The following is an 11,738-nucleotide window of genomic DNA, read 5'->3' as shown; positions in this document are numbered from 1 at the left end:
CGTCCCCCTACGTTTTGTCCCCATTCCTGCAGGCTTTGTCTCCATCCCTGCCCCCCCCCCCCCCCCCAGATTCTGTCTCTGTCCCCCTAGGCTCTATCCTCATCTGAAGAAACCTCAGTTATAATTTTATATTTAAAGCTTTTTCTTAAAATATAAAAAGGAACAATATGCTGTGCAACTGTTGTTTATAAATCACAAATAGAAAACAATATTAAGGAGCAAATACAATAACCCTCCCCCACCCCACCACCCTCCCCCCTTTTAACCCCAAGAACAGCTGACTTCTACTACCCTAAGGAACCCTAATCCACTCTGTTAAAATGTCCAGGGGTACAAAATACAACCCATTCTGTATGTCCTAATGGGGGAGAAATATGCCCTATGAAGCACTGTTATGATTTTTAATCTGTGGATGAATATAAGTTGTCAACAACCTCAGGATTCCAGTCTTCCACAGTCCTTCCTGGTAGCAGGAATGTAAAGGATCCCCCAAGCAAATTTTGCCAGTTGTGGCCAATACTTTTGCTTGTTTTTCCAAAGAATGAAAACATTATCGACTGCATCTTTCAAACATAAATAACTGTCCAATTCATTAATAGCCTTCAAAGTAGACAATGACATGGGGACCAAGTTTGTCCCTGTCCCCTGGGACCTCTCCATAACCTCCCCCTCCTCACCCTGTCTGCGGGCTCTGTCCCCGTCCCCATGTCATTCTCTATGTCAGAGCTTATCAGGTCTGATTGGACACTAGTTGGGAAATGCTAGGATAGTATTAAGGGTGAGGAGTTCTGAAACAGTGTTAGTCCTACTCAAAGTGCTGTGGTTTACTAATGGGCTCATTTTTGAAAGAGAAGGACATCCATCTTTCGAAATAAATCAGAAGATGGACATCCTTCTCCCAGGGACGTCCAAAATCAGTATAATCGAAACCCGATTTAGGACATCTCCAACTGCACTCCATTGCAAGGACGGCCAAAGTTCAAGGGGGTGTGTCGGAGGCTTAGCGAAGGCAGGACTTGGGTGTGCCTAACACTTGGACGTCCTTGACCCATAATCAAAACAAAACAAGGACGTCCCTGACGAACACTTGGACGTTTTCACCCGGACCTGTTTTTCTTACGAATAAGGCACAGAAAGGTGCCCGAAATGACCAGATGACCACCAGTGAGAATCGGGGATGACCTTCTGTTACTCCCCCAGTGGTCACTAACCCTCTCCCACCCTCAAAAAACATCTTTAAAAACATTTCGTGCCAGCCTCAGTTGTCATACTCGGGTCCATGAAAGTGCATGCAGGTCCCTGGAGTAGTTTCGTAGTAGGTGCAGTGCACTTCAGACAGGTGGACCCAGGCCCATACCCCCCTACCTGTTACATTTGTGGAGGAAACAGCAAGCTCTCCAAAACCCACCACAAACCCACTGTACCCATATACAGGTGCCCCCCTTCACCCGTAAGGGCTATGGTAGTGGTGTACAGTTGTGGGTTTTGGGGGGCTCAGCACACAAGGTAAGGGAGCTATGTTCCTGGGAGCAATTCATGAAGTCCACTGCAGTGCCCCTAGGGTGCCCTGGCATGTCAGGGGGACCAGAGCACTACAAATGCTGGCTCCTCCCACACCAAATGGCTTGCATTAGGACGTTTTTGACATGGACGTCTTTGGTTTTGAAAATCGCCGAAAGTCAGAAATGTCCATGTCTAGGGACGACCAAATCTAGGGACGTCCAAATTTAAGGATTTGGATGTCTCTGACGGTATTTTCGAAACGAAAGCTGGATGTCCATCTTGTTTCAAAAATACGGGTTTCCCCGCCCTTGGATTTCGCCATTTTGCAAGGACGTCCAAATTGCAACTTGGACGCTCCTTTCAAAAATTCCCCTCCACATGTACTTTATAAATAGTGAAAGATGTGGGATTGTGGTCTCATAAATCCCCTCTGAATGTGTGATCTTGGGAGAACTTTTTTCTCACGTACTATTCAGTTCAGGGTTCTCAACCCAGTCCTCAGGACACACCCAGCTAGTCAGATAATAATTACACCACTGCTTATTGTCTGTCTACCACATTGAAAACTCTCAGGTAGTCCAAGTGTTAAGATATATGCTGTAGGCTCATCCTCTTGAGATGGCTGCCTATATGATTTTAAAGTAAATGTAAACCATGTTAAGATTCATGTGTGAATGAAAGGCACTATATAAATACATAATTTAATATATTATTATTAATAATAATAAAAATGAAGAAAATTTGACACCTTGCCTTTGTTCTTTTTATTGATGTGTAACTGAATTTTACAAGTATAAACCAGAAAGATTCACAATCCTCATCTAAACAAGATAAAATGCTACCTGCAAAATTTTATTTATTTGGATTTATTTACCACCTTCTTAAAAAAATTACAAGATCAATCTGGCAATAGACAATATCAACAGAAACAATATTCAAATAACCAGTATAGATTATTATGTATGCTACTTACAATGTTGACACAATAAAACATCTTAATAACGTAACATGGTATTTTGTATACTGCTAATACCATAAAGTTCAAAGCAATTTATACAGTTAAAGAAACCAAGACATTCACTTGGTACTTACAATTAATAGAATACAACCATCTGCAGCCAGATGCGGGCGCAAATCCTAATTGGTGCCAATTAACATCAATAACAGCTCGTTAACCAATCAAGTTGCGTGTGCATCTTGGTATCGCATCATATAGAATCCGGGGGAATGTGCATAAAATGGCGAACCATGGAATGCATGAATATAAAAAAATTGAATGCAGGTAAGCCTCAGCTAAAGAAGGAATGGATGGAAAGACTTAGAGGGTCGGAGGAGCTCAGCGGCAGTGCAGGCCCCAAACACACGCCATTTTCAGCACTTAAATATTACTTGTAATTTTTTGGGGACCGGGGGGGCTTACCCAGCAGTAATCGGGCAGCCTCAAATGCTGCCAAGTTACTGCCAGGTTTGTGCAGGAGCCCTTACCACCTCCTAAATAGGTGGTGGTAAGGGCTCCCCCGGGAAAAGTTTGCATGGCCATTTTCTTAAAAGAAAAAAAAAAGAAAAAGTCTTTTACCCGCTGCGGTAAAAGGGGGCCTTGTTGTGTGACAAATCCAGATGCTGATGCTGCTGCAGTGCCCCTTTTACCTCAGCTTTGTAAAAGGGGCCCAAAATGCATTAAAGTGTTTGGACTTAACATGCTGTAATGCTGAATTTTAACAAGTGGCGAGCCCAAAATTAACACAGCATTGTAAGAACATAAGAATAGCCATACTGGGTCAGACCAATGGTCCATCTAGCTTAGTATTCTGCTTCCAGCAGTGGCTAATTCAGGACACTGGGAATTGAACCCATAGCCCTGCTATTACTAACCCAGCACCCAACCTCTAAGTCAGCAAAGGTTTCAAGTAGGGGTGTTCCCGCAATTTTTTATAGGCTGTGCGTTAAGATTTGGAATAGCAAATGAGAGTCAACACTCCGCACAAAGCAAACTAGCAAAAGACAATAGTGAAGTGTACAAGAAAATCTGACTTGACACGGACTGTGTTTCGGTGACAGGTCCTGAAGGAGAATTACTACAAACATTTGTTGATTACAAGCTGGATTTGCAGCTGATATTCAAAACTGATTAACAGGAAGGTGTTCGATTCATTTGCTATAGATCTTGTCTGATTCTAGACATACATTTTCTGTGTGACAATCACAGACTCCTAACGCGGGACATGCTGCCGAAACACCTTTCTTGTCCACTTTGCTGCTGCTGTTGTTTGCTTATTAATATTTGGAGTAATGTGCTCTACCTGCTCTGAGTTAGCACAGGAGCACACATCGCCTCCAATTGAGGAGGTGCTTAGTGCTCCTGTGTTAACAGTGTGTTAGCTAGTTAGCACACGGTAAATATAACGTGCTAGCTGACTAAACTTTTCCATGCCCAATCTCTGCCCATGCCACAACCCCTCAATGAAAAACTTTGAAAAATTCAGCAATGTGTGGTTTTATGCATGGAAATAAGCAAACTATCATAAAGCTCCTTAATGCAATCATGGAGTAGCCTATTTCCATGTGTTAACCCCGTATTAAGGGTTAATGACCTCTTATTAGAATTGAGACATGATTTTGATTTTGCCGTTCCCCCAGGCTCAAGCCATGCTCTGTTGTTGCATCACCATATTAATTACTTTGGCAAAGTTTTCTAGTTGTATTGCCAAAGGCAGAGACCAGGACATGTGTGAAGCAAATCTAAACACAGTCTCTATCAGGTTCAGAGGGCTCTCTACAGGAAATGGGTTCTGTATTCCTGAACTAAATGTATTGCAGAGAAAGATAAGACACTGCTGCTCATACATATAGAATTCCTGCTAAAAACAGAACCCTGGCCTAAAAATGTCTCATTATTGGCATGCTTAAAGTAACCCCTCACAAGAAAATAGAAGCAAATAATTAAAAAAAAAATAGCCCCAAATAGAGGGGTAAAATTTCCAGAAATTTTGAAGTGATAAAAAAACCAAAACAAAATATTTTTCAGGAATAAAAACTGGAATGTTGGGAAAAAATGAAATGTATCTAATGCTTATTTTGGTGCAATATTTAACCTTTACTGTTTTCAAGATAGAAAATGAATTCTACACCATTTAGCACCTAACATTTTTCTGTTTAAATCTAAAATGAAAGCAATTATACTGTGAAATTTCATAACAATATCAAACAGTTATTACAAATACATACACTGTTAGAGATCGATCTGCAAACTTCTGCAACCTGAGTAGGTGGACAGATATTTTGTCAGCTGAAAATAAGAAGCATCAGCACAGAGGTAAAGTCTATCTGACTTTGCAAATTCAGCAGCAATAGTGCCTAGATTGAAGTTGGAGAGATTATGCTTGTTGAGAGCATTTGTAAGTGTGCACTTTTGGTGCATATTTTATAAAATACGCATATAGATCATGACTCCGCCCATGCTCTGCCCTAACTCGTCCCATGAACATGCCTACTATACAAGTATGTGCTGGCTTGCACCACACAGACTTTTTGGCATGGCCTAATTTTATAGGCCTATTTACATAGTAAACATAGCAGATAATGGCAGATAGATAATAGCAGATAAAGACCTGTGAGGGTCATTCAGTCTGCCCAAAATGATCAACTCCTAGTATATGATATGATGTGATATAACATGTAGATACTTGATCTAGATCTGTCCTCACCATTTTCAGAGCACAGACTGTAGTTGCCATCGAAGCCCCACTCCAGCCCATCCAGATCTGTCTAGCCATAATCAGGGCACAGACCATTGAATTCTGTCCAGTTACTGGAGTTGCCATATTAAGCATCACTACATTTTGTTTTGCTCCCATTCTCTTTTCATATAAGAACCCTTTGTGTTTATCCCATGCATTTTTGAATTTCGTTACAGTTTTTATCTCTACCACCTCTCGCAGAAGAGCATTTCAGGTATCTACCATATAAACACTATTTTACTTACAAAAACGGTGCATAAAATTACCCTTCTGGAGGGCAATTCTACAGAGGGATGCCTAAAAAAAGCCGTTTCTATAAAGGAAAGGGGAAACCCTGATCATGGCTGGACAGATTCAGCTTCAGTAACTGGAGAACAAGGTCTGTGCCCTGAAAATGGCATGGACAAATCAACATCCCAGACTGCGATCTCTGGATGCCAATCAATTGGTACTCCCCCCCCTAGGCAAGGCAAGCCCATTATGAGGCAACCCGATCCTCCGCATTCATTTTCTTAGCCCCCTCCCTTTGGAGGTCTATAAAATAATGAGTGGAGTTGAATGGGTAGATGTGAAGTGTCTGTTTACGCTTTCCAAAAATACTAGGACTAAGGGGCATGCGATGAAGCTACAATGTAGTAAATTTAAAACGAACCATATGAGGAGAGACTTGCTGACCTGAACCTTGGAGGAAAGGAGAAACAGGGGTGACATGATACAGACGTTCAAATATTTGAAAGGTATTAATCCGCAAACAAACCTTTTTGAGGCGGGAAGGTGGTAGAACCAGAGGATATGAACTGAGGTTAAAAGGAGGCAGACTCAGGAGTAATGTCAGGAAATATTTTTTCACAGAGAGGGTGGTGGATATGCATGCCCTCCCGCGGGAGGTGGTGGAGATGAAAACGGTAATGGAATTCAAACATGTGTGGGATAAACACAAAGGAATCCTGTTTGAATCTTAGCAGAAATTTGGTGGCAACACTGGTAATTGGGAAGCAAAACCAGTGCTGGGCAGACTTCTACGGTCTGTGCCCTGATCATGACTGAATAGGTATGGATGGGATAGAGTGTAAATTTTAAGGGGCTTCAACGTTAACTTCGGAAATTTTAGTACAAGGACAGTGCTGGGCACACTTCTACGGACTGTGCACTGAAAATGGCACGGACAAATTAAATTTGGGTATACACATAAAGTATTGCATACCATGTATAATGAGTTTATCTTGCTGGGCGACTGGATGGACTGTACAGGTCTTTATCTGCCGTCATTTACCATGTTACTATGTAAAGTACAAACCAGGAATTTACCATTCACAATCTAGCTCTGAATCTAATATTAATAGCAAGGCTGCAATAACAAAAAATACAGGCAAAACAACTCACCACTGTGAATATCAAAATCAAATCAAAATAATTCTTAGAGAACACTATCTCCCCTGTTCAGGGTTCAGGGGGTCTTCTACTAAGGCGGGCTAGCGTTTTTAGTGCGTGCTAATATTTAGGGCACTAAACATTAGAGATGTCCATATATTCCTATGGACGTCTCTAACATTTAGTGCACTCTAAATATTAGCATGGTCAAAAAATGCTAGTGTGCCTTAGTAAAAGAAGCCCTCAATGCAGTGTACAATAGTTCAAATCACAGTACAAAAACATACATTAAGAACGAACAGCATAAAATCAAATAAAAATTATCATTCACATCATTCTAATTCCTAATAATGTTAGGAAATATTAGTCTTAACCTTTTCTCTAAAAAGTAAATTATTTCTCTCTAACTTAATAAATTTGAGAAACGAATTCCAGAGGTGAACTGCCAAAAATTCAAAAGCAGTATTAGCAATTCTTAAAGATCAAACTTTTTAAAACGAATCTCTGATAGTCTATTCTGCACTATCATCCTGGGAGAGCAGCAGCAGTACCAGAAAATTAAGCTCCTGCACCAGACTCCTCCCTGCATTCCCAAAGGCCTAATCAAAGAAGAGCACTGGGAACACAGGATAATAAACTGGACCCAGTGGGGGTCTAGTATGCAGAGAACAGCCATGCAAGTTAACCAAGTACCAGAAATAATCTCAATCTGCATTAGCTGGGTAAACCCAGCAGTACTATACACCCAAAGGATAACAACATAACCAGGGGTATGCTGGAGTTAGTTCCTTGGCTAACCTTATTTACACAGGCATTCCAGACAATTATTTCATCCTTTTATCATTTATTTTTCTGAATAAAGTTGTGTAGTCATGGTCCCCACCCTGGAAACTGGGATCTTCTGTACCCCTTCTCTTCAGGCTTGCCATTGGTAAAGGATTGCATCTACGGACACACCATATATCCTACATTGCAAAGTTTCATTGACATTCGTAAACTTGGTAATTCCCATGTATGCACACTATGACAGATAAAGGTATTTGCCTGTATCTCTTTCTATGATCTAATAAAATTGCTCCATCAAATGATCTACTTAGAGCTAGTTTTCGTAAATACTGATCTGAGTGTCCTCGTGAAGCAGAACAAGACGTCCATGGCTATCAACAGTGACAAGGCGTGGCTTTGTCATCCCGTCATTGGCACTCAGTAACACTTCCCCATTTTTTCCATCTGCTGAGAACTCAATTACTTCATCTGTATCAACCACCAAGATATTATTGGAATCATCCACGCACAGGCTGAAAGGCTTGGTCAGTATTGAGTTGGAACTATTCAGAATGTGGACAATCTGGCCAGATCTCTTAAAGATGACAATCTGCTGCCTAGTGAAGTCCGACACAATAAAATTCTCCAAGCTATTAACAGCAATAAAGAGGAACCGACCTCCCTCATACCCCCAGGGGCGAACACGATCAAGACACTCACCTTTGGTATTATAGAGGGAGACTGAGCAAAGAGTTCCCTCACTGACTGCCACATATTCCGATTCAAAAGAGGTGATAGGGTACTTGCTGTCATCCTGATTGCCTCGCAGTTTTAATTTTGCTGGTAATTCCCACCAAGGCTCAGAAAGTAAAGGTAACAGCTAGCAGAGCAGGCTAAGGTATTTCCACAGACTACAACACTGCAGACAGTGATGTCATCATCTGGGAAAGTAATAGTCCTGCGGAGGTCACCATTAAAAGAAGCGCTTTATTTCATTATTCTCACTGTCTACCACCAGAATTCCTCCTTCACCAGGAAAAGCAGCAATTCCAGTGACCTTTGACTCATACTTATCCTCTTCGTCCATCTACGTCAAAGGTATTGGTACAGAATAGGTTTTCACAGGTCTGGGAATGAAGCAAGAGTTATTTGGCTGGGGGTTCACCTGAGGGGCATTTGGTACTGACTTTGAAGAAACTGCATTTTCTGGCTGTTCACCTCTGTATATATTTTCTTCAGACAAACCTGTATCTGGTGTTTTCATGTCTTCTGAGAATATAACACAAAAGAGCTGTGATTTGGAAAGGATTTCATTTGAATCTAAACCTATATCTAACAATGCGATTTTGTTTTCCAGCCGTTGTGGTTTAAAAGTTTGCAGTTCTTTAATCCCCCCCCATGGTCTTCTCTAGGTGCATAATCTCATAGTCCTTTCCCACATCCATCACCTGTTGTGAAAATTGTTTTGTGTTGACTGCCTTTTCCATTTGGCTCTGGAGTTTCTGCATTACTGAAAGGTATTTTTCCATTTGATCTGTCTGAAATGTAGACAGTCTTCCAAGAGCAGCTTCTTTTTGCTCTGTTAGGTGAGCAGTGACTTTATTCACATAGTCAGTGATGCTCTTTTTGATATTATCCCCTGATGCTTTTAGCATTTCAATTGACTCCTTCACAGCTTTCTGCTGCTCTAAGATCTTCATGATGTTACTATCCAGTCCTTCAATCAGCTTTTTCACTTCAGGCCTTTTCTTCTGTACTTCATCTGCCATAGATCCCACATTATGCTGGATATGAACTAAGAGCCGACAGTCCCTGCAGATAGCTGAATTACAGGAATTGCAGAAGAACCTCAGGGGCTCCCTCTGGTGGTCCTGACAATACATCTCTTGATGAAGTCTCACCTCTGCATCATGTTGGCCCTCTAGGAATTCATTCACGTTCACCACCTTGTGGTTACGAGTATGACGGGAGCAGTGATGGCCTTGGGTACATGGTTGACACAAAAATCATTGCAATCCAAGCATCGGGCTATAACTGGCTGGTTAGAAGGGCAGATTGTGCATCTAAGGTCTTTTATCCTCTTGGTCTCAAAGAGGTCAAGGAGATTATTAATTAAAAAGTTAGTTTTCAGGCTGTCAATGCCATCCTTGACGTCCACCTCCATCCGGCACTCAGGGCATCGCAAAGAGTTCTTTTTTAAGAGTAACTCCAGACAATGTTGACAGTAGGTGTGAAGGCAGGGCAGAAGTTTTGGGTTCTTGTACAACTCAAAGCAGATCTTACAGCTTAGATAGTCTTCTCGGATCAGGTCAGGCAATGAGGTAAATGCTTGAGCCATCGTGACACCAAAAGAAGCGCTAAAATATAAATTATTAAGAAAAATATAGTTGAAAAGTGTCAATAAAATTTACAATATTGTGATTGCTGTGTTCAACTGAATATGTGGAAATAAGAGTCAACAACCAAGCTGAAGGTGATATAATTACATTGAGCTATTAATGGAGGAGTGGCCTAGTGGTTAGGGTGGTGGACTTTGGTCCTGAGGAACTGAGTTCGATTCCCACTTCAGGCACAGGCAGCTCCTTGTGACTCTGGGCAAGTCACTTAACCCTCCATTGCCCCATGTAAGCCGCATTGAGCCTGCCATGAGTGGGAAAGCGCGGGGTACAAATGTAACAAAAATAAAATCTTGGACAAGCTTTCAAGAGAATTATTGTCTCTTCATCAGATCAGTGAATAAACAGTGCAGTTACACCAGGTTTAAATAGTACATCTAGGTTTTAGGTTGTCTGCATATTCTAGTATAGCTCAGTGAAAGGAGGATGGGATAGATAGATGTCATGAGGCAGTTAACACTTTACAGTTTAAAGCCGTATATCTGATAATGGGCAAGTCTCTATTGAGCCTGTGCAGGTGACCCTTCTCCTCTACGGCAGCACAGAGATTGCCAGACTGGAGGTGCAGCTTCTGTACTATGTCCCTGAAGGTCTCCTCTGTATACCTCTTTGGGATCAGACTTGTTCCCTGAATGCTAGGAGCTCTTGGCACCAAGTGAACACATACGCTTACTAACTGGGAGATAATGAAACATGTGACACAGTGCAAAAAACTGGATAGCTCCCATCTTTCTGCTGGACTCCTGCCTCCGTCCTAGTATTGGCAAGTTATTAATGAGGTTTGCAAATGAGTAGAGGCATGTAAACTAAAACAAAGTCCTTTAAGCTTACCAGGGGGCCCTTTTACTAAGGCATGTAGGCACCTACATGTGTACAACACACGTCAATTTGGAACTACCGCCTGGCTACTGTGTGCCCCGGGCAGTAATTCCATTTTTACGCGCGTCCGATACGAGTGTTGGAAAGTATTTTTTATTTTCTACTGCGCGGCGCTAGCGCGTGGCAGTAATTGGATGTGTATGAGTGCCGATGATTACTGCCCGGTTAACACGTGAGACCTTACCGCTAAGTCAATGGGTGGCGGTAAGGTCTCAGGCCCAAAATGGACACATGCCAATTTTTATTTAGCCGCACGTCCATTTTTGGCCCCCCCCCCCCCAAAAAAAGGGCTTTTTTACAGGCGTGCTGAAAACTGGACCTGTGCGTGTCCAATACATGCACCTACCGCACAGGCCATTTTTTGGCGTGCCTTAGTAAAAGGGCCCTTAGTTTAGGTGTTCCTCAAGGACTTAAAAACACTGTGTTGCTAACAGCTGATTAATAACTGATGAAAATGCGCTAATTAAACCTTCAATCCTTCTAATTGGTTTAACAAGCCTATAAATAAAAGCTTAAGCCTGGAGTGGGTGAGTGGAAATCAAACTTAACAGAGACGAACTTTTATATCAGATTCTAAATAGACACTTTTTAATGCTAAACTATAGTCTAAAGTAAACTGTCTTTTAAATTAAGTAACATTAAAAAAAACACTGAAATTACCTATTTATCCACGTTTTCCCAAATTTGAACACAATTTCTCAGCAGGTAAATACCAGTCTTCTTCTCTGCAGCAGCAGATGCTCTCTCAGTACATCTTCAGAGTAGTCTAGACTTGAATAGGAGGTGATACAATGAACCACTTCACTGCAAAATATTGAAAAAGGGATCCATTGCTGAAGTCTGATCTGGGCTGATGAATATTGAACAACATAAGTACTGCCATACTGGGACAGACCGAAGGTCCATCAAGCCCAGCATCCTGTTTCCAACAGTGGCCAATCCAAGTCACAAGTACCTGGCGAGATCCCAAAACAGTACAATACATTTTATGCTGCTTATTCTAGAAATAAGCAGTGGATTTTCCCCAAGTCCATTTTAATAATGGTCTATGGACTTTTCCTTTAGGATGCCATCCAAACCTTTTTTT

The 11,738-nt window shown here is 41.6% G+C and overlaps 1 pseudogene; it reads right to left on the bottom strand.

Moving 5' to 3' along the window:
• Positions 1-7,608: 7,608 nt before the first annotated feature.
• On the bottom strand, positions 7,609-11,451 carry LOC115469664 (annotated as a pseudogene).
• Between the last annotated feature and the right edge of the window lie 287 nt (positions 11,452-11,738).

Source organism: Microcaecilia unicolor, chromosome 4, assembly GCF_901765095.1.
Source record: "Microcaecilia unicolor chromosome 4, aMicUni1.1, whole genome shotgun sequence".
In the NCBI taxonomy this organism is placed as follows: Eukaryota; Metazoa; Chordata; class Amphibia; order Gymnophiona; family Siphonopidae; genus Microcaecilia; species Microcaecilia unicolor.
This window is presented reverse-complemented; position numbering and strand designations above follow the sequence as displayed.